Genomic DNA, 23,129 nt, shown 5'->3' on the forward strand with positions numbered 1-23,129 from the left:
ACGATTTCATATTTTCAGAGAACTCTGTAAAGCTGAGTTGGGTGATTGTGAAAGTCTTGAGGAGTTTAAGAAAAAACATCCTGGGGCACGACCATTTTATCTGCGGATAGCGTATGAAAACTTGAACTTTTGTATTCATTTTGCTTCCAACCTGAGAGAGGTTCGTGAAGTGTGGGGGCATTTTCCCTTCAAAAAGGTTCAAGATCATTTTGAGTACCTAGAAGGTTTGTCTGACCACATTGCCAAGTCAAACTGTTTGAAGCATCCTTCGGACCCACAGTTTAGAACCTTCATCGAATTGTGTCGCTACAAACTCAAGTCCGAAATACACGACTACATGGACAGAGAAACCTTGATGAAGATTGTAGACGAGTGTGGTAGAAGGACAGAAACATCCTGGCGGAACCATTCTGGTTGGGGTACGTTTGAAGAGGTCATGGCTATCGTCAAGGAATATAACGAAACACACTTTACGGAATTGATTCATTCTCTGGATATTACAGCTTTGGTTCTGTGTAGAAATCTCAGCAGCAGAGCGAGTCAATTTTTTTTGAAGTACTTCCACCCCCGTCATGGCCAGCAACAATGATTTTGACTTTAGTCATCTCGCATCAATGGATGAAGTTAATTTGGATGATTATGACACTAATGATATGCTTTCGGAGATGGGTTTTAATTTGCCTTTGAACACACCACCAAACCCGTCTCCTCAACCTACAATTCCTTTGAATGTCGGTGCTGGATCCTCATCACTTCAAAGTCGAAGAACTACACCCAGTAATGTGGGTACGGGATCAACACCAACTTGATTCCCACAACCCTCGTCATCCACCGGTGTGGGTACAGCTCCGCTCTCGGTGGCTACTGCTAGATTACGACCATACACGAACCCACCGGCGGGAAAAAGAATGCCTTCTCCCATTCACGTCTCCCCAAGGACAAGAGAAAGACAAAATGCTTCGGCAGGAAAACAACCCAGATCCTCGACACCATCCAGTGATGGCGATGATAGCAGCAATAGCAGCAATAGCAGCAACCGTAGCAACCGTAGCAACCGTAGCAACCGTAGCAACCATAGCAACCGTAGCAACCAAAGCAACCGTAGCAACGGAAGTCGACACTCATTCGGGCGTCGAATGAATCAAGATGAAATACAACGTCAATTGGCTCTGGAAGCGGAGCGACACGTGCAAGAAGCCAGAGGTCGTCATGTGGCTGGTGTAACTACCACAAACACCATTACCACTACCTTTAAAGATGGGGGACGACCTTCAGTCTCGCGCATTTCGACCAGTAACCGGTCGTGATATGGCTTGCAAGGATGGTTGCAAAAGAAAAACGACCAGACGTAAAACAAGATCTCGGGGTAAAAAAAGAAGGTCGCAGAGAGGTGGAGCTTTGTACAGACGAAAACCCACTATTACGGACAAAATAGCTGAAGGAGCTTCGATGTTTCTGTCAGGTCCTGCACCCTCATTTTTTACCTTTGCCACCAAGGGAGCTTCTCAAATTCTCAAAGGTTTTAAAGACAACTATAAACCCGTGGACGACTATCTGGGTATCGGAAAAAGGTTTAAATTCAGACGTTAAACCATCTCCCCGGCATTTTCTTTTTATCGCGATGCCTTACAAGCGGAAGACTTGTAAGACGAACCGTTCTACCAAACGTAGGACAAGAAAGCATAAAAGAAATGGACAAAGAGGTGGGGCGATTCCTCTCTTGGCAGCCGCTGTTCCGTTTTTGACGGCAGCAGCCAAAGCAGGATTGGCGGGAACTGCCAGTGCTGGGGCAGGTTACGGGACCCGAAAATTGCTACGTAAGATGGACAAACCCAAGAAAAGAAAGCGTGCAAGACGGTAAAACATCATTTGACTATCATGGCTCGACGCGTTACGTTCGCAACGATTGCTCAACCACAAACAGAACCACTACAAGGTGCTGCGGAGTTGACCGATGGTCAAAAACGTTATGTAGAGACAGTCAATCATCTTGAAGAAAAGTACGGACGCAAGGGTAAAACAAGAAAAAGCAAAGGCAAAGGCAAAGGCAATCCCTTGGCTTCTGTGGCTTTAACGAATAAAACCACGTTAAGGATTATTTTTTTCAAACTACCGTGGGGTAACACACCTCTGTATAAGCTACTGGGTAAAAAGACGCGAACTCTCAACAAAAGAACCACCTTTGTAAGCTTGATGAAACACATCCCCAAAGCCAAGACTACCATCTTTGAAGTGTGTGGAACGAAAGGTTGTCACGGATACACCGAGCCTCGGCGTAGAAAACATAAACCTTTGGAAGATAAGAATTGATACATTTTAAAACATGAAGTCATTGAAACGACACCAAGCTTTTTTACAAGATGTACTTCGCGAAGCTAACCGTCACAAGCGGGAAGTAAAACTTCAACACGCCAAGGCGGATCAAATCAACGCCCTAAGTGAGCTTTCGCTAAATCTTTTGAAAAAACACATACCGGTCCCTTTGGACACCGTGGCAGCTTTGAAGAAACATAAAAACGCTTTGCGACAGTTGGGACAGCGTAGATTGTCCGTAAAAAAGAGGCGCAAGGTGCTCTTGAATCAAAAGGGAGCTGGATTCTGGTCCGGTCTGAACGGGTGTTTTCAAGCATGTCATATCAAGAAGAATCGTTGAGACAAGTGGTTTCCTTACTTCAAGACTCAAACAAACACAGGGACGAGTTGGAAAACCAGTTGTTAGATTACAAAAAAGCCTATGACGATTTGAGAAAGGAATATCAAACTCTTAAAGTAGGCATCATGTGTTCCGACTGTCAAACGCGTCGTCTCTGCGAGGGGGATAAACACTGTTCGGGGTGTGCGCGCCTTAAAGTGAGCCTCGAACGACAACTCTTCGAAGCGGAGGAAACTACACGTTATTGGCAGAGGTGTTACGAAGCACTCTTAGAGAAATGGCACGAGAAATGATGATGGTACCTGCCAAGGATTACCAAAATCTTGTGGATAAATACAAGGGTAGAATTACCGAAAGCACCCTTCTCAACAAAGCGGCAAAAACTGCTGCTGAGAGAGAACTGATTTTAAAGGATCCCAGGATATCAGCTTCGACGGCCCTAGCGTTGACGAAACCCAAAGCAAGAGAAGTGAGAAAGCTGACTCGTCGCATACATACGGGAAACGCCTCTTCAGCACCACCGCCGCAGGAAGATGACGATGCCATGCTTAATTCACCCATCGAAAACTCCCTGAAAAAACTACTTAAACTGGCAGAAAAAAATGACAAAGCTAGACAAGGAGGAGGAGGACCGAGGAGAAAACTACCCACCACACCTACACCCGCTCTAAAAAGACCCCCGTCGTCGATTCCACGTCCAATCAAACCTCACCCCCCTACGACTCCAAAACCCCCAAATAGGTTTCAGAGAGGTACCCGTCCCAAGACCGAACCGAGAGGTGGATTTGGAAAAGCCTTAAAAGCAGGATTCAAAAGTGGTTTAGCCAAACACTAAAGTCGGCAGACAGCAATCATCTGATTCTGACGAAGACGATGGTCAGAAAAAGAAAACCCCGCGTGCCGTCAGGAGGCTCAGACCAGAACCGGGGTGGGACGACTGGAACGAGGGCAAAAAAACGAGGCGTCACCTCTTGTCGGAACTCAAAGAAAGTGAAAAAGATTCAACGAAAAAGCAGACGCGACGTCGGAAAAAACCGTAAAGCCAAAAAAGTCATACTTCAAGACGGAAGCGGATTTGACATTCAAAAACTTTTGGGAAAAACAGGCATTGAATTTCACCTCCCCTACCGTAATTTTACGGGAGCTGGAACTCATTTGGAAAAGAGATTGGCCCAAGGGGATCGCGGCATTAACCGGTTGGATGAAGTGGCGAGACAACACGACATTGACTACAGTCAAGCTAAATCTCTCAAGGACAAACATGTTGCCGATAGAAAGATGATTGACTCTATCAAGGCCTTTCCCGGGAAGAAAACCCTCACAGAGAAGATGGTCAAACACATCATGAACACTAAGCTTAAACTCAAACTTTAATGCAACGACGTAGAGGGACCTAAAAACATGTGTTGTAATCGAAAAGTACATAGTCCTACACTTTCATCTATCCATCTGTAATAGACTTTACAACCGTCATTTCTCATTAGTCTTATAGCTTGATTCTTTACAAGAAGATACATCAGATCTATTTCTCTATGATAATTGTAATCAATATTGTAATCAACATTATAATGAAACCGTTTTTTGTACCAGATTAAAAAAAGAATACTAGCTTCATCGAGTTTATTACACATCCTTTTTAATTCTAGGCGTCTTTTTCCTTTCATTCTTCTCAATTCAGCAAGATTGATTGTAATATGTCCTTTTAGAATTCTTTCTACCTATAAGGAATTTAATAAAAATAAATGAAACAAACGCTCATTCATGTCTGTCTCATAATCATACCAAGGGGGTCTTTCGTTACAAAATGATCTTTTCATATCCCACATGGCTTCGCGAACAGATAAACAGTACATCCTATCTATTTCATTCAAGTATGTAGAAAGTAAATGTTCCTTGATAAATTGCTTGCTAGCAATAATTCTTTCGACTGCTACGAGACGGAGAGTGGATTCGCAGTAAATGGAACGTGAGGCTCTTGCGGATATGGAAGAGTAATACCACGAACGCACAATCTTGTAAATATAAATCCAAAAATCAAGAGAGTTTTTAAAATATAATTCATCTACTTCTTTTTTCAAAAGCAAATATCTCATCAAATGGTCCGTGTGTAACAACCCATCATCGTATTGCACCAAATAATTCCACAATTTAAAACCGATCTGTTTGGCGGCCATAACTCTACCCGCTGACAGGTGAGGATGTCTCTCTTCAATCCACGTAAAGGGGATGTTTTTTAAATCAAGAATCTACAAATCAAATACATTATTACAAATATTACAATTATGTGTATTACAAATATGTGTTTGTTCCCTAAGCACTAACCTATACATCCTCATAAACTCATCATCCAAAAAGACGCTGCGAGGTGTACATATATTTTCAGGCTTTTCACCCGCAATTCTAATACTAAGTTTTTCATCAAAAGAGTTCCAACTTAAACAGGTTGGTACAAGCAACAAACAGCAAGTAGCATCTTCCACCTACAATTTAAAAATGAGTTTGTTCTCTAAGGACTAATTCATACATCCTCATAATCTCATCATCAAAGTTTGGGTATCGTGTAATTTCAGGCTCCATATCCATGATTCTAAAACTAAGTTTTTTATCAAAGGTACTCCAAGTCAAATAGGTCGGTACAATCAGGAAACAGCAAACCGTCTCTATTACCTACAATAATAAATTTGTAGTTTAGGATAATGATGACAACACTTATGAGGAGAATCTTCAACCAGCTTATCGTACATAACGAGCATTTCAAAATACAAATTTGCATTGCGACGAAATTTCCGACAGTAATTGGTACCCATGATTCTTTTACTCAAAATTTTATGATAAGCGTTCATCGTGTTGCATCCATCATCCCACACCGCTGACAGGTAGTTATATGTGTCGATAACCTAAAAAGGATAAGTAACAGGTAAACAATGTCCTCTTATTCCACGACCTAAAGCATTTAAAACATATATTTCGACCCGCATCCTTCTTCTCAAGTTTTGTTCTTGATATTTTGGTATACTAATTTGGTATTCAACTAAAAAAGGCACATAAAACGGTATAAAACGATGATATTCATTCAACAGAGATCGACCAAGCTTTCTTCCTTTACGCATCCTCTTGTGAGCAAGTCTTTCGTCATACCATTTATCCATCCAAACATCATAAGGTTGTGTTGTATAATCAGCCTATACAAATTGCAAAGCGTTAACCCACGTATAAACTTTAAACATATCTTTTTTTGGTGCACACATGACATACGAATTACCACAACATTCACACAACACACTATTCCAGTCATCTCTCAAATCAATTACATCTTCATTCCATATCTTAAACATTCTCTCTCGCGTGACCTCTCTAATCGATTCATCTCTTTGATAACGCACTACTATCTCGTCCCCAAGTAAGCGACCAATGTACACCAGTCCGCTCAACTTTGAATCAAAAGGACCCAACAAATATGTCGTCAGACCATCATAATCAGCCCGCCAAAAATCAGTCTAAAACAAAAAAAAAATCAATAATATCAGATTTTATTGTACCAAATTCAAAATCCACGTCTAAAATTGCACAATCATAAAATGATCTGTTGCAACAAACACACTCTGCGTCAAACCATACAGGTCCCATTTCATTATCCCATATTTCCTCCATTTTTCTTTCTCGCTCAACGGATGCAGCATGGCCAAAACGAAACATCTCCATAAAAACTCCTCCCATTCGTTGCCCCCACCATCCAATCTTTGAAAGTTTACGATCCATCACTCTCAAACCTGACGCGTCATTGCTATACCACCAATCCATCTACAAAAATAAAAATAGGATTTCGCAAACGACGCTCAATCATTCTCCATTTCAAACACATCATCCCACAACACGCGCAACGCTCATGTAATATATGCACATACATCCGTTCACGTAAAGCTCTAACATATCTACTCAAGTGGGATCGCATTCGAATACAGCCTCTAGGCGTCAAACGTTGGATAGATCCTGGGTAGGTTCTTGACTTTACACCACTCAAAAATGGACAATGACACTGTAAAAAAAATTATTTTACATAACGATAAGCCACCGTGTCAACCATCCCATTACCCAAACATTTTTGACTCAATGTCTGAATATGGTTACCCTTCATGATAACTCCCCTAATACCCGGTCTACAATAACACGCGTGTGCCAGTGGAAAATAAAACTTATTAAACAGTTCGTCGGAAAGGTTATGTTTAAACATTTGAGGTACATATTCCGTGTATGATAGATTACAACAAATATATCCTTTCGGATAAGCCGCCGAATACAAGGCTCGCCTTTCGTTATACAAATAAGCCAGGCGATTGTGAAACAAATAACCATCATACAAATAGGCTTCCATCCACTCCAAATAACGATCCCCGCGTTGCAATCCTCCAACACTTTTAACAGAAATACGGCAATCTGTACCGAGCTTTTTCATGGTATTCATCTACAAAAATACAAATCATTTAATATATCTGAATGATTTCGAATCGAACTTTCCATTTCCTAAACATTTTTGACTACGGGTCTCTGCAATTAACTTATTGCGCCATTTTATATATCTAAAACCTCTAACAAAAGGTTGACAATAATATATATGAGTATGCTTAATATAATCGCCATGTTTATAGCCGTCATCGCTTCTTCTTGTTTTCATTCTATCCTCCAAATTATGTCTAGGGTTGGGTGTTTGTCTCACTAGCCAATTCTTTTCCTCCTTACAACATTCACAAATATCGTTATATACACGATTTTGAACGAGCACCATTCTTTCTCTGACAACAAGACTACTATTGCCGTAATAATAGAAACGGTGCCACCAAAGATTGTATCTGTGTGATCGTTTTAATCCTCCAACAGCTCGAGGTGAGATACGACAGTCAACATTGGCTGCAGATAATGTTTCCAACTAAAAAAAAATCAACGATTGACAATTCTAAATGACACATTCGAAATGGAACCGTCTTCCAACCTCTTTTGACTAAACGACTTATAATAATCTTGTTTGTATCCCATGAAAACGCGTGCCCGTGAAATAGGATCACACCTTTTTGGCTTTTTGTGTGTATCATAACATAAAATGGGTATGTTAAAGTACACAAGTTCGCTTCCAAAAATCATTCGCTTGTGTGCAAAGCAACAATTACATACTTTATCATATTCATCCAACAATTCAAATCTTTCATAAAACTTAAGGATATAAATTCTTTGATCAACACGAAATGGCGAAATTTCCTCCATGCTTTTCATGCTCCACTCTTTAAATCTGTACCATCTGTAGACACACCCCACACTTGAAACGTCAATACGACTGTCAGCGTCGATTCTACTAAAATTTTTCATCTAAAAAAAATTCAAAGACTAATTTCACACGGCAGACTAATTTCACACAGATATCTTAAGAGTAATTCATGACTAACAGGACGTCTACATATCCTACACACATGGTGGGTACCCAGCAAAGGCCAACCACGCATAAAATACCGACACCCTATAAAACCACACTCGTGATGCCAACAACGTATTAATCTCTCGCGACGCTCCCCTTCGCTAAAACCTCTTTCGGTACGTACAATAGAATATCCTCTTTCCTTAGCATCAAGCGATCATAAACTCAATCGTACATCCTTTTCCGTGATTGCTTGAACACCACACTAACAAAAAAAAAAATAAAAAATAGTGGTGTTCAAAAATTAAAAGCACTTATTTTCTATATCTCACCTTATATCTCCAATTGATCAAGACATTCCTGGGGTGGTGTCCATCGCAGTCAGGATTATTGGAACAAGTGCAATCTCCAAAAGACATTAGATCCGCCATAACGGGTTTCCATTTTGCTTCGTGTTGTTCTCGAACGTGCAGCATGACAGATTGTTCGTAGATTCTTTCCTGAAGTTCCTGAGGTAATCTATCCCAGTCGCTCTCCACTCCTACTTTCAATGAAGCCATCTTGACGTCATATCTCTCCAGCTTTTCTTTGGATGCCAACACCATTGGTCGTGACTCAGGCAGCAATGTCATCTTCAAATCAAATTTGACCCATCGTCCTTTGTCCTAAACGTGCGGTGTGCGTTGTCGATCATGGCATACTTGCGTTTCCTTCGATTCTTGTGTAACCCCGATGACGACTGACGGTAATACGCATCTTCATTACTCCGCTTAGGAGGCCGACCACTGGATAAGCTACTCTCGCTATTGGAAGCCATATGTAAGGCAAGAAATGAATTTGACACCACAAATACACAACACGACTAATCAGAGTAACGACACGTCCAATCCTTTTTGCCTTTGAAAACATCCCTTCAACAATTTTCACGCTACCCAACACAACGTAATTCCTTTTATACTCTCTCCTGACCGAGAGAAACCTGGGTACACATTGGGGGATGGGTACCCTCCAATCTCACATGATCTCACATGATCTCACATGATTTCACATGATCTCACATTGATCTCACATGCTCTCACATGATCTCACATGATCTCAGACCCTATAAAAGAAGGACCGCGCTTTCTCAATCCACTAACTTCACGATGGCAAATGAAGATTCAATGATTGACTGGTCCGACGATGATGAGTGGTGTCATGAGGTGGATTTGGATCCTGTGGTGCAAGTCGGTGGAGGTGAACAAGTTTTTTATCAAAGGTACTCCAAGTCAAATAGGTCGGTACAATCAGCAAACAGCAAACCGTCTCTATTACCTACAATAATAAATTTGTAGTTTAGGATAATGATGACAACACTTATGAGGAGAATCTTCAACCAGCTTATCGTACATAACGAGCATTTCAAAATACAAATTTGCATTGCGACGAAATTTCCGACAGTAATTGGTACCCATGATTCTTTTACTCAAAATTTTATGATAAGCGTTCATCGTGTTGCATCCATCATCCCACACCGCTGACAGGTAGTTATATGTGTCGATAACCTAAAAAGGATAAGTAACAGGTAAACAATGTCCTCTTATTCCACGACCTAAAGCATTTAAAACATATATTTCGACCCGCATCCTTCTTCTCAAGTTTTGTTCTTGATATTTTGGTATACTAATTTGGTATTCAACTAAAAAAGGCACATAAAACGGTATAAAACGATGATATTCATTCAACAGAGATCGACCAAGCTTTCTTCCTTTACGCATCCTCTTGTGAGCAAGTCTTTCGTCATACCATTTATCCATCCAAACATCATAAGGTTGTGTTGTATAATCAGCCTATACAAATTGCAAAGCGTTAACCCACGTATAAACTTTAAACATATCTTTTTTTGGTGCACACATGACATACGAATTACCACAACATTCACACAACACACTATTCCAGTCATCTCTCAAATCAATTACATCTTCATTCCATATCTTAAACATTCTCTCTCGCGTGACCTCTCTAATCGATTCATCTCTTTGATAACGCACTACTATCTCGTCCCCAAGTAAGCGACCAATGTACACCAGTCCGCTCAACTTTGAATCAAAAGGACCCAACAAATATGTCGTCAGACCATCATAATCAGCCCGCCAAAAATCAGTCTAAAACAAAAAAAAAAATCAATAATATCAGATTTTATTGTACCAAATTCAAAATCCACGTCTAAAATTGCACAATCATAAAATGATCTGTTGCAACAAACACACTCTGCGTCAAACCATACAGGTCCCATTTCATTATCCCATATTTCCTCCATTTTTCTTTCTCGCTCAACGGATGCAGCATGGCCAAAACGAAACATCTCCATAAAAACTCCTCCCATTCGTTGCCCCCACCATCCAATCTTTGAAAGTTTACGATCCATCACTCTCAAACCTGACGCGTCATTGCTATACCACCAATCCATCTACAAAAATAAAAATAGGATTTCGCAAACGACGCTCAATCATTCTCCATTTCAAACACATCATCCCACAACACACGCAACGCTCATGTAATATATGCACATACATCCGTTTACGTAAAGCTCTAACATATCTACTCAATTGGGATCACATTCGAATACAGCCTCTAGGCGTCAAACGTTGGATAGATCCTGGGTAGGTTCTTGACTTTACACCACTCAAAAATGGACAATGACACTGTAAAAAAAATTATTTTACATAACGATAAGCCACCGTGTCAAACATCCCATTACCCAAACATTTTTGACTCAATGTCTGAATATGGTTACCCTTCATGATAACTCCCCTAATACCTGGTCTACAATAACATACGTGTGCCGGTGGAAAATAAAACTTATTAAACAGTTCGTCGGAAAGGTTATGTTTAAACATTTGAGGTACATATTCCGTGTATGATAGATTACAACAAATACATCCTTTCGGATAAGCCGCCGAATACAAGGCTCGCCTTTCGTTATACAAATAAGCCAGGCGATTGTGAAACAAATAACCATCATACAAATAGGCTTCCATCCACTCCAAATAACGATCCCCGCGTTGCAATCCTCCAACACTTTTAACAGAAATACGGCAATCTGTACCGAGCTTTTTCATGGTATTCATCTACAAAAATACAAATCATTTAATATATCTGAATGATTTCGAATCGAACTTTCCATTTCCTAAACATTTTTGACTACGGGTCTCTGCAATTAACTTATTGCGCCATTTTATATATCTAAAACCTCTAACAAAAGGTTGACAATAATATATATGAGTATGCTTAATATAATCGCCATGTTTATAGCCGTCATCGCTTCTTCTTGTTTTCATTCTATCCTCCAAATTATGTCTAGGGTTGGGTGTTTGTCTCACTAGCCAATTCTTTTCCTCCTTACAACATTCACAAATATCGTTATATACACGATTTTGAACGAGCACCATTCTTTCTCTGACAACAAGACTACTATTGCCGTAATAATAGAAACGGTGCCACCAAAGATTGTATCTGTGTGATCGTTTTAATCCTCCAACAGCTCGAGGTGAGATACGAAAGTCAACATTGGCTCCAGATAATGTTTCCAACTAAAAAAAAATCAACGATTGAGAATTCTAAATGACACATTCGAAATGGAACCGTCTTCCAACCTCTTTTGACTAAACGACTTATAATAATCTTGTTTGTATCCCATGAAAACGCGTGCCCGTGAAATAGGATCACACCTTTTTGGCTTTTTGTGTGTATCATAACATAAAATGGGTATGTTAAAGTACACAAGTTCGCTTCCAAAAATCATTCGCTTGTGTGCAAAGCAACAATTACATACTTTATCATATTCATCCAACAATTCAAATCTTTCATAAAACTTAAGGATATAAATTCTTTGATCAACACGAAATGGCGAAATTTCCTCCATGCTTTTCATGCTCCACTCTTTAAATCTGTACCATCTGTAGACACACCCCACACTTGAAACGTCAATACGACTGTCAGCGTCGATTCTACTAAAATTTTTCATCTAAAAAAAATTCAAAGACTAATTTCACACGGCAGACTAATTTCACACAGATATCTTAAGAGTAATTCATGACTAACAGGACGTCTACATATCCTACACACATGGTGGGTACCCAGCAAAGGCCAACCACGCATAAAATACCGACACCCTATAAAACCACACTCGTGATGCCAACAACGTATTAATTTCTCGCGACGCTCCCCTTCGCTAAAACCTCTTTCGGTACGTACAATAGAATATCCTCTTTCCTTAGCATCAAGCGATCATAAACTCAATCGTACATCCTTTTCCGTGATTGCTTGAACACCACACTAACAAAAAAAAAATAAAAAATAGTGGTGTTCAAAAATTAAAAGCACTTATTTTCTATATCTCACCTTATATCTCCAATTGATCAAGACATTCCTGGGGTGGTGTCCATCGCAGTCAGGATTATTGGAACAAGTGCAATCTCCAAAAGACATAAGATCCGCCATAACGGGTTTCCATTTTGCTTCGTGTTGTTCTCGAGCGTGCAGCATGACAGATTGTTCGTAGATTCTTTCCTGAAGTTCCTGAGGTAATCTATCCCAGTCGCTCTCCACTCCTACTTTCAATGAAGCCATCTTGACGTCATATCTCTCCAGCTTTTCTTTGGATGCCAACACCATTGGTCGTGACTCAGGCAGCAATGTCATCTTCAAATCAAATTTGACCCATTGTTCCTTTGTCCTAAACGTGCGGTGTGCGTTGTCGATCATGGCATACTTGCGTTTCCTTCGATTCTTGTGTAACCCCGATGACGACTGACGGTAATACGCATCTTCATTACTCCGCTTAGGAGGCCGACCACTGGATAAGCTACTCTCGCTATTGGAAGCCATATGTAAGGCAAGAAATGAATTTGACACCACAAATACACAACACGACTAATCAGAGTAACGACACGTCCAATCCTTTTTGCCTTTGAAAACATCCCTTCAACAATTTTCACGCTACCCAACACAACGTAATTCCTTTTATACTCTCTCCTGACCGAGAGAAACCTGGGTACACATTGGGGGATGGGTACCCTCCAATCTCACATGATCTCACATGATCTCACATGATCTCACATGATTTCACATGATCTCACATTGATCTCACATGCTCTCACATGATCTCACATGATCTCAGACCCTATAAAAGAAGGACCGCGCTTTCTCAATCCACTAACTTCACGATGGCAAATGAAGATTCGATGATTGACTGGTCCGACGATGATGAGTGGTGTCATGAGGTGGATTTGGATCCTGTGGTGCAAGTCGGTGGAGGTGAACAAGCCCTCTTTCATTTCAACCTTCAACCCGCTCAGCAACCGCGACGGTGGAGAAACATCGTTCAACGTTCACGCTTCAATGCAAACCTACAACAACTTCGAGCCCCTATCGAAGGAGATGATCTGGGTGGGGAATTGGCTGATGCCATTCATCGCGCGTTAAGACACACCCCTTCGGATCAATCACTCAACCCTCAAGATCGAATCCATTTCACAGTTCAATCAAATGCCTTCTCAGCTTCAAAGAATCATTGTCATCAATCCGTACATTTTTTCGCACAAGAAGTGGAAGACAATGCACTTCGTTTTGGAGCCTACCTTCAACAATTAGCCAAACAACTCAACTCTAACCAATCCTTTGACCCTGACGGAAACTTCAGTATGGATGTCACCACAATACGTATGCCACCAGCTGGTAGTGGTAAAACCAAATATGGTCCCGTCAAAGCCGCCGTACGTGGCATAACCAAACGAAGTCGTATATCAATCAAGAACAAAGACACCCTTTGCTGTGCGCGTGCCATTAACACCATGAAGGCCTGGGCAGACGAACAAAACGGAGAGACACCTGTGACCAGTTACCAATCCCTCCGTCGAGGTCATTCAATTCAAGCACTCAAAGCAAGAGAACTCCACACTCTCGCAGGTGTTACAGAAGGGGCGTGTAATTTAGAAGATATTGCCAAATTTCAGACCGTCTTAACTGGTTACCAAATCAAAGTCTTGAAAATGGGTCGACCTCACATGATCGTTTACGCTGGTCCCGTTGATGCCACCAAACTCATTCTCCTCATTCAAGACGGAGAACACTTTGACGGATGCACATCTTTTGGTGGATTTCTCAGCAAGTCCTATTTTTGCCACAACTGTAACAGAGGTTACAACAGCAAAGACATCCAACACCACAGCTGCAATAAAGATCGGTGTCAAAGTTGCTTCAATCGCAACTGTACAGATTTTTCCGATGCCGTAAATGGTACCACTGGTGTTCGTTTCAAACCACTCGTAGAGTGTCAAATATGTTGTCGCAAATTCTACGGGCAACAATGTCTAGCCAACCATTCCATCAAAGGAACCATCAACACCAAGAGTGTATGCGACTACAGTCGATACTGCCCAGCTTGTTGCAAAAATTATCAGATCAAATACAAACGTGATGGAAAACCCAAAGGTCCTCGACACAAATGTGGGTGGGTTGAATGCAAGAATTGTGAAAAGCATGTGAAAATCTCTAAACACCTTTGCTTCATACAACAAGTGGATGAAGACGATGATCTCCCCAAAACCAAGAAAGTGTATCCAGCTGATGTGGCAGGTCGTGTTGTCGTCGAACAAACCGATGAGTATGTTGTCGTTGAAAGAGAACTCCCGTTGTTGGTGTATGCTGATTATGAAGCCATTACTAATGTAGGTGGAGTACAATCACCCATCTTGATTTGTTATGAGACAGACGAGTCAGACGATTGTCAAGTCATCTATGGTGAAAACTGCACTGACAGCTTCATGGAATCGCTTGAAGATCTCGCTGTAGATGTTGACGGTGATGACAGAAATGTGATCGTCTTCTTCCATAACCTAAAGGGGTACGACGGTATGTTCCTGCTGCAACACTGTTATGAAAATCATCGAGAAGTCACAGGCATGATTTCCATTGGCGCCAAAGTGTTGTCCTTTCGCAGCGACCGCATCACGTTCAAGGATTCACTCTGCTTTCTTCCATTCCCGCTGTCCTCCTTTCCCGCAACATTGGGGCTCACGGAACTCTGCAAAGGTTATTTCCCACATCTCTTCAATACTGACGAAAACCAGACATACAGTGGTGCTATGCCTGACGTTCGATACTACGATCCCGACGGAATGTCCTCAAAAAAGAAAGAAGACTTTCTACGGTGGCATGCCAGCAAAGTCGCCAGCAATTATGAATTCACCCTCGTCAACGAAATGAAATCCTACTGTGAATCAGACGTCAAACTTCTCAAAGCCGGTTGTCGTTCTTTCATCGAACAGTTCAGACAGGAGGCCGACTTCAACCCCCTCGAAAAGTGTATCACCATCGCTTCCGCCTGTCATCGTTATTGGCGAAAGAAGAGATTAGAACCGCGCACCATAGCTGTCGAACCTCCCCAAGGATGGCAAGGTGCTCAGTCAAATCAATCCTTTCAAGCAAGACAGTGGCTCACATGGAAAAACAAACAACTAAGTCAACCTGGTGAGGCTACAGCTGACCGTATACGACACGCATTCAATGGTGGGGAAGTACGTGTTGCCGGTTCTCTCGTTGATGGATTCGACTCGTCAACAAACACCGTCTACGAATACAACGGTTGCTTCTTTCACGGATGTCCTCGTTGTTACCCTGACAAGCGGTTCCTCTGCACAAACAAAAGGCCTGAATTATCCCTCCAGGATTCCTACAGTGCAACCCTTCTCAAAGCTGACAAAATCCGCGCAGCAGGATTTCATCTCGTAACTGCCTGGGAATGCGATTGGAAACGTGAATGCAAAAACAACGAGACACTCAAAACGTTTCTTGCTTCACAACATTTCGTTTCCCTGCTTCGCCCCCGTGATGCCTTTTTCGGTGGAAGAACCAACGCCGTCCAGCTTCATCATCATGTCGATGACCAAGAAAAAATCCATTATCAGGATGTCACTTCCCTTTACCCCTGGGTAAACAAGTACAAAACATATCCTGTCAACCATCCCGACATCATCACCACAGGATTAGAAAATGTCAACATAAATCAATTCTTTGGGTTGGCCAAAGTCACCATCCTTCCACCACGTTGGTTGTTCCATCCCGTTCTTCCCCTTCGTCATGGTGGAAAGCTCACGTTTCCGCTTTGTCGCACTTGTGTCGAAACAGAAATGGAAAAACCCATGCAAGAGAGGACCTTCATTTGCAAACATAGCGTGGAAGAAAGACAACTTGTTGGCACGTGGTGTACGCCCGAGTTACAAGAAGCTGTCACACAAGGGTATGTCATTCTAACCATTCATGAAGTGTGGAATTTTCCCCCTTCAAAGCAAAAAGAGGGTCTATTCAAGCAATACGTGAACACCTGGTTAAAGATCAAAACAGAAGCCAGTGGCTATCCGGGTTGGGTCGACACCCTCGCCAAAAAAGAAGAATACGTGGCTAACTACTCGCAAAAAGAAGGCATCAAGCTCGATCCTGTCTGCATCGCAAAAAACCCCGGAAAAAAAGCCACCGCCAAGCTTATGCTCAACTCCTTCTGGGGTAAATTTGGTGAAAATCTAAACAAAGCCTCCACCATTGCCGTGAGTGCACCAGACGAGCTTTATCAGGTTGTTCTCGACCCTCTACGCGAAATCACCTCAGTTCGAATTTGCAGTGAAGAACGCTTAGAGTTAGTCTACAATTCCCGAAACGATGAGTGTGTAGAAAACGGCAAAACAAACATGTTCATCGCAGCCTTCACAACATGCCACGCCAGATTGAAGTTGTATTCCTATCTCAAAACTCTTCAACAACAAGTCCTCTACTTCGATACAGATTCCGTCATCTACCGTCAACTTCCCTGTGAACCAAAACTGGATGTGGGGGATTACTTGGGTGAATTAACCGACGAGTTATCCGACGGAGATCACATCGTCGATTTCACATCGGGCGGCCCCAAAAACTACGGTTACGTCACAGCTGAGCTTAAAGTCGAATGCAAAGTGCGTGGATTCACCCTCGGTAACGTGCGTGGTGCAAGTCAGCTTAATTACCCCGTATTAAAGCAAAATGTCATTGATGAAATCACATCACCCCAAGCAGAAAGGAGACAAGTGGATGTGGTCAACCCCTACTTTTTCACACGCAATGCTGCCACGAAAGAGCTACGGGTCATCCCCAGAACCAAACAATACGGATTGGTGTTTGACAAATGGTGGTCAACCCAAACACTTTCGTGTCCTATCCGTACGGCTATGCGGACCATGACACTGATGACATGAATCTTGACTGTGTGTGCGATCTTTTTGATGGAAAACCATGTTCACAACACAATTGACATTGAAAAAACATTTTATTGTTTGTAAAACTGTTCGGATTATTGAAAATTAAAGACTGTTCTGTGACTGATCATGGTGTTGCGTGATTTTTGGGTTGACCAACGCCCCTCGCTGGCGGCCATGACACTTTCGATTTTATACTCCATCCTGATTGGTCCAAATTTGAAACGGGTGGTCAACCCAAACACTTTCGTGTCCTATCCGTACGGCTATGCGGACCGTGACAGTGATGATATGAATCTTGACTGTGTGTGCGATCTTTTTGATGGAGAACCATGTTCACAACACAATTGACATTGAAAAAACATTTTATTGTTTGTAAAACTGTTCGGATTATTGAAAATTAAAGACTGTTCTGTGACTGATCATGGTGTTGCGTGATTTTTGGGTTGACCAACGCCCCTCGCTGGCGGCCATGACACTTTCGATTTTATACTCCATCCTGATTGGTCCAAATTTGAAATACTCGATCCTCATTGGCTGTTACCTCTATTAACCCCCTTAACTACTCAGAACATTGAATTTAGCATCAGTTATTAACTATGGTGGAAAAATATCTAAAAGTGTATGTTGAACAATAGTTGACATGGGAAAACAGCATTTTGAAGATTTTTTGCACTTATTTTTCTTTGAATACACTCTCTCTTTCTCTCTTTCCACAAGAAGTGGAGGTCAATGAATTTTGCCGGTGGTTTCGTGCTTCTGTGGAAAACAGACATATCAAAGCTTATCAAGTAACCAGATCGATGAATTAATGCAATCTTTAACTAACCGTGTTGTAATTTTCGCTGGCATAAACTTGATCAACATCTAAATGATTTTCAAAAAAAGTAAACTTACATGAATTGTTCTTGTTATTTCTTGCAGTCTCACGTTAACCAGTGATGCACTGCGCTCGCCGGTTTCTCTCTCTGCGCTATTTCCAACCAAAGGAGCCTGTCCTTGTCGAACTTACCTGGCGGGGTTGGGGTGGGGGGAGAGCTCGAGCTCATTCGCAGTTTTCATTCAAAACAGAGATGCATTAAATGTAATAATCCCTTTTGTAAAAGTCACCTTGCTCAAGCGCTCAATATTTAAGTTCACTCTCTTGACACAAAAAATATGGCCATCCCACCCTCATAACCTCAATTAACTTCAATTCCTGTTAATTATCGCTTTCACAAGCTCAATAATTTTTATTTGCCTTGCAATTTTTTTTCTTCTGAGTCCCGTTTTAGTGCAAATTCAACTGGTTTTCATTCGTAATAAAGCTTCTCAGACAGGTATCTTCAAAAGGTAGCGTTGTGATCACCTCTTGAAACACTGTAGTTTTAAATCAGTGTAAGACCTCGCAAGTAAATTTTAATCTTATTGTCAAGGATGCGGTTTGTAGGTCTGATTTTTAGTTCGCATGGGCCCTTATACTTTGCTTAATTGGGTGAGATTAACAGAGAAACAGCTATCCAGTCTACCCCTCTCTGTAAGTTCCATCAACAAGTCGTTTTCAGAATGATTAGAACTACAACCCAGTGCAGGTTGTGGACTTAACTTTACAAGGCTGCTAAGGTTTGAAGTGAGACATCTTTTATTGATCCATACTTGTTCTACATCTACAATCTCTGTTATGCACAAGCTTATTACTGTATTAACCAGTGTTTCTTACCTTTAACCTAGTGGTATCATTGCTCAGGCGCTACCAAGTTTTCAGTTCCAGGGCGACAAAGCTCTCGCTATCTCTCTATACAAATAACGTTTCCTCTTGTGTCTAAACCTGGTGGATCCACAGTTGCAGGAAGTTGACTTGGTGGCTTTATATTAGGATCTTTCAGAATTTCGTGTTCAATTTCTGGTGAGTCTTAAAGTATTTGGCAGAAAACTACTCCTGGTTGCTGTTTAGAAAATCTAAAATGGTGAAACTTGCTTATTCCAGGAACTTTTTTAAAATATGGCTGGAGAAATGTCACCCAGTCGTACACTGGAACTAGCACGGTGCAATCATGGAAACCCCACAATTTTGCAATGTTGACACCAGTGACCGTTGACTGGTCTATGGCCTCCATAAGATCAAAAAGAGATGAGACATAACGTCTCCTGAATGACTGCTTAATAAACCCAAAACACCAGTCCGGACTGAACTTGGTGTGTCCTGCAATAAAAAACAAGTACAATACGGAGTCATGCCTTTCGCATAGAACTCGCCAGCAGTAATACCAGATTACATAGTTGTTCTTGTTTTGACCCCTGCAGTTATCGGCATTTATTTGTGCGTTAGTTTCCCCTACCCCATGTGAGTTTAAAAAGTCATGCAAATAGCTAATGGTAGAATTAGCACCTTCCCGCAGGCAACAAACTTGTCAATAAGGTAATTAACCTGCCTAGGAATACCCCCACAACATATCCCAAACAGGCCGCATTTCTGTGGTGTTTTGAAATATATAGGACCGGGTTGTTGTGGATTTGAGGGGATATGAACTTGTTGGGCATAATCATAGGAATAATGTACTGTTCCTTTAAAGGAACAACTGGGTCTTCTTGTCAAGAGAGTGACCCCACTACCCTGTAAGGCCTCTTTGCAGTTTGCAATGTTTTGTTTCATAAATGTACCTTCAGATTTTGCCTCCTGCAAATGTTTCTCTTGCTCGTGAAGGCAGTTTAACTTTTCTTCGTCTCTCACATTAACATTTCTCGTTATCTTGGTGTTGTTAAGCTGACACAGGCTGCAAAGGTCAGAGGCGGGAGTCATTATCACACTTATGGTGTTAGTGTGTTCCAGAGGGCGACAAATTTTGCATAAGTTATACCCTTCAAATGTTCATCTTCTGAGGTCTTTTGGAAACGTCGCCAAACAGATGCCTTGGTTTCAGATAGGGAAGGAGCTGCACCTTCAAATCCTTATAGTTTGGAACTCTTCCAGGAAGACTAATTCCTTGTTCCGTTGCCATATTCTTTATAAATGTCACCACATGGTTTATTGTTCCATGTGATAGCACATTGTGTGGCAAACGAGAAGTGTTAGCGTGTTTTCTAGGTAATTAACTGTTTAAGATGGCTCTTAATGTTTTTCAATCGTGTTTCGTCAATGCAAAAAACAAACATGAACGTGTTTTTACATACTTGTTGACCTCGAAAGAAATTATTCATCCTACAGCATTTTTTTCCAGAAGGTAAATTTAGGTGACTCGCTAATGCACGTTGCATGACAAGGTCAAGTTCTGTTGATGAAAGTTCAGTGCACTGGATTAGGTGTTCAAACAATTGTTCAAAATCAAACGAACTGCTACAAGGACCTTGATTTTTCCCATAATGACAACCACAACTACGCTCTAAAAAGTTTTTTAGCGGGCTGCTGATTTGTCTTAAAATCTGTGGAACTCGAAGGAAGAGCATCACTTTAGTTGACCTCGCCTTTGGAGACCTCGCTATTACTGCTGTTGCTAAGTTCTGGCGTTTCCAAACCTCTATTACTTGTTGAGAAATAGTCCCATCAAATTTCATCAAGCTCATGTCCATCTAAGGCACGGTCATCAAGAAAATGACTGGCCATGATTTAAGCACAGTAATTTGGATAAAGGTTTGTTCAGTTGATGAAAACTCTACACTAATGCTCATGTTTTTATGTTGCGTGTGCCTAACCAAGGCTTCCATACAATGTCCACTGTATTAACACAGGATACAGCTCAAATGTTTGTGATTTTACTGAATGTCTGTGCTTTCGACCTTGCGTGCCCCTAAGGAAGAATAATAACTCACAGGATGCAGCCCAAATGTTCTTGTCTAAACATTTAAAATTTATCTCGTGTGCGCCTGAGCAAGATTATAGTATAACAGCATGCAGCCCAAATGTTCGTGTCTAAGCAATTTAAATTTATCTCGTGTGCACCCTAGCAAGAATATAGTTGTGACCCTATTTAGGAAAACTTGACTTGTACGACAATCGATCACATCACGAAGCAAACAATCCCTCGCACAGATAAGTATGTGGCTCTAAGGTCACAGCCCCCCATTCCATCTTTTGTACATGCAGGCAGCCAAAATTTGCCATAAGGAATTATGTTAAATTTACTAAATGCTAGGTATATAGAATCAACTTTTTTTTCCCTTTGCAATTGTTCAAGAGCAAAGAGCTAGTATGAGAATCAGTTCAAAAGCAGTTGACGTTGTCGTGGATTTCCTACTCGATTTTGGCAAAACTGCAAAATTTGTCTCTTCGCTGAGTACTCCCTTTCTCCTTAAAAAAACAAACAAACGAAAAACATCTCCCTGTCGTGCAGAGGAGGCTTGTCTCCAAAGTCTCGGAGTCCATGACAAAGTCTATAGTATTAAATTACGCCGGAACTGCCAGATCAGTGAATGATTGTTGAAATAAACTTCACGCCTCACATTACATCAACGGGAACTTTGACTAATTCTCAGTATTTTGCGTTCCGCTGAGCGTTTTTTGCTTTCTGAGGATAGCAAACTCCTACATAAAAGAATTCAGTTTAAAAAAAGCGTTTGCAATTTCGTAAACGTAGACTAGCATGCATAACTTCTGTGAGATCTAGATGCAAATGCATCAGTGAACCTACCGCAGATTAAAACCGTAAAAAAAATATATAAAACTTATAACCAACACTATCTACTGAGCGTTGACAACAGTTGAGGAGGTGTAAACTATGACCGTAGAAAAATATAAAATTCGCTCAGTTTAAGCCGGAAGTTGCCCATCAATTGCCCATGATGTCCGTTCAACCACAAACATTCCACAAAGGAAAATGCTAACAACGGTAGCACATTTATACTTTCGCGGGCGGGATTGTTTTGTACATGAAACCTTGCAGTTGTTCAATGCTATTGAGAAATAAAAACCATGCGTATTGTCATTCGACACCCATTTCGTTGCCGCTAGAAAGTAAACAGCCACGCCAATACGATCAAACGCATCGTTTCTTTTAAGACGTTTTACCCAAGCATTAAAAAAAGCATTCGAGAACAGTACTAACTTTTTTAACTGTCACAGCATGCAGCTTAAATGTTCATGCTGGATTTGGTTGTGTCCGCCTGAGGTACATCTTCATGCAGCCTTAATCTATTGTATAAGGGAATTCAGTGACATGAAGAAGGTAACTACAAGACAATTATATAAAAGAAGAAATTTATCAATTCCATAATCTGTAACAATGTAATACGTTGTTTAAACCAGTGTACCACAGCTGAGTACCAAATTCAACACATCTTTGGAAAGTATGGCAACCTTATAGAAAACCGGAACCACCTCAATCAAATAGATGAGTTACTGTAGTGATAATTCAACGGTACGTGTAAGAAAGTATGGAGTTTACCGATCGCTGTGGGGTCTGCGGTGTTAATGTGATGTGCATTCAACTGGAAACAACAAGAACGCGGCTAAAAATATAATGCATGGAATGTTTTGATTATGTTTGTTACATTTCAATTCTGTATTGGCGGTTATTACCAAATTTCTAAAGGAATACCACATCGAGGAAAAAGAGTGTTTGACTGTATAATTTCTTCCAAGTTATAATTAGGTTGCGTTTAATAGGACGTGTAGTGAAATCTTCCTGTGGGTGAATGTAAAGGGATGAGTGAATTAGAATGAGCATGTAAATCCTTGATTAGGTTGAGTTATCATAATCAAACGTTTCTAAAACGTGGCCAATGTAGTGCAAAACATTATGAAAGCTTTAAAGAACATTTTCCAATGTTTCGAGAAACGTTGACGAAACGTTGAAATGAATTGAAAATGCGTTGAAAATCATTATCAATGCAT

The 23,129-nt window shown here is 41.0% G+C and overlaps 1 pseudogene; it reads right to left on the reverse strand.

Moving 5' to 3' along the window:
* Positions 1–18,982: 18,982 nt before the first annotated feature.
* LOC146452332 (uncharacterized) lies at positions 18,983–22,466 on the reverse strand (annotated as a pseudogene).
* Positions 22,467–23,129: the final 663 nt, after the last annotated feature.

Source organism: Pavona decussata, unplaced genomic scaffold, assembly GCF_977016875.1.
Source record: "Pavona decussata unplaced genomic scaffold, jaPavDecu1.1 SCAFFOLD_371, whole genome shotgun sequence".
Taxonomy (NCBI): Eukaryota; Metazoa; Cnidaria; class Anthozoa; order Scleractinia; family Agariciidae; genus Pavona; species Pavona decussata.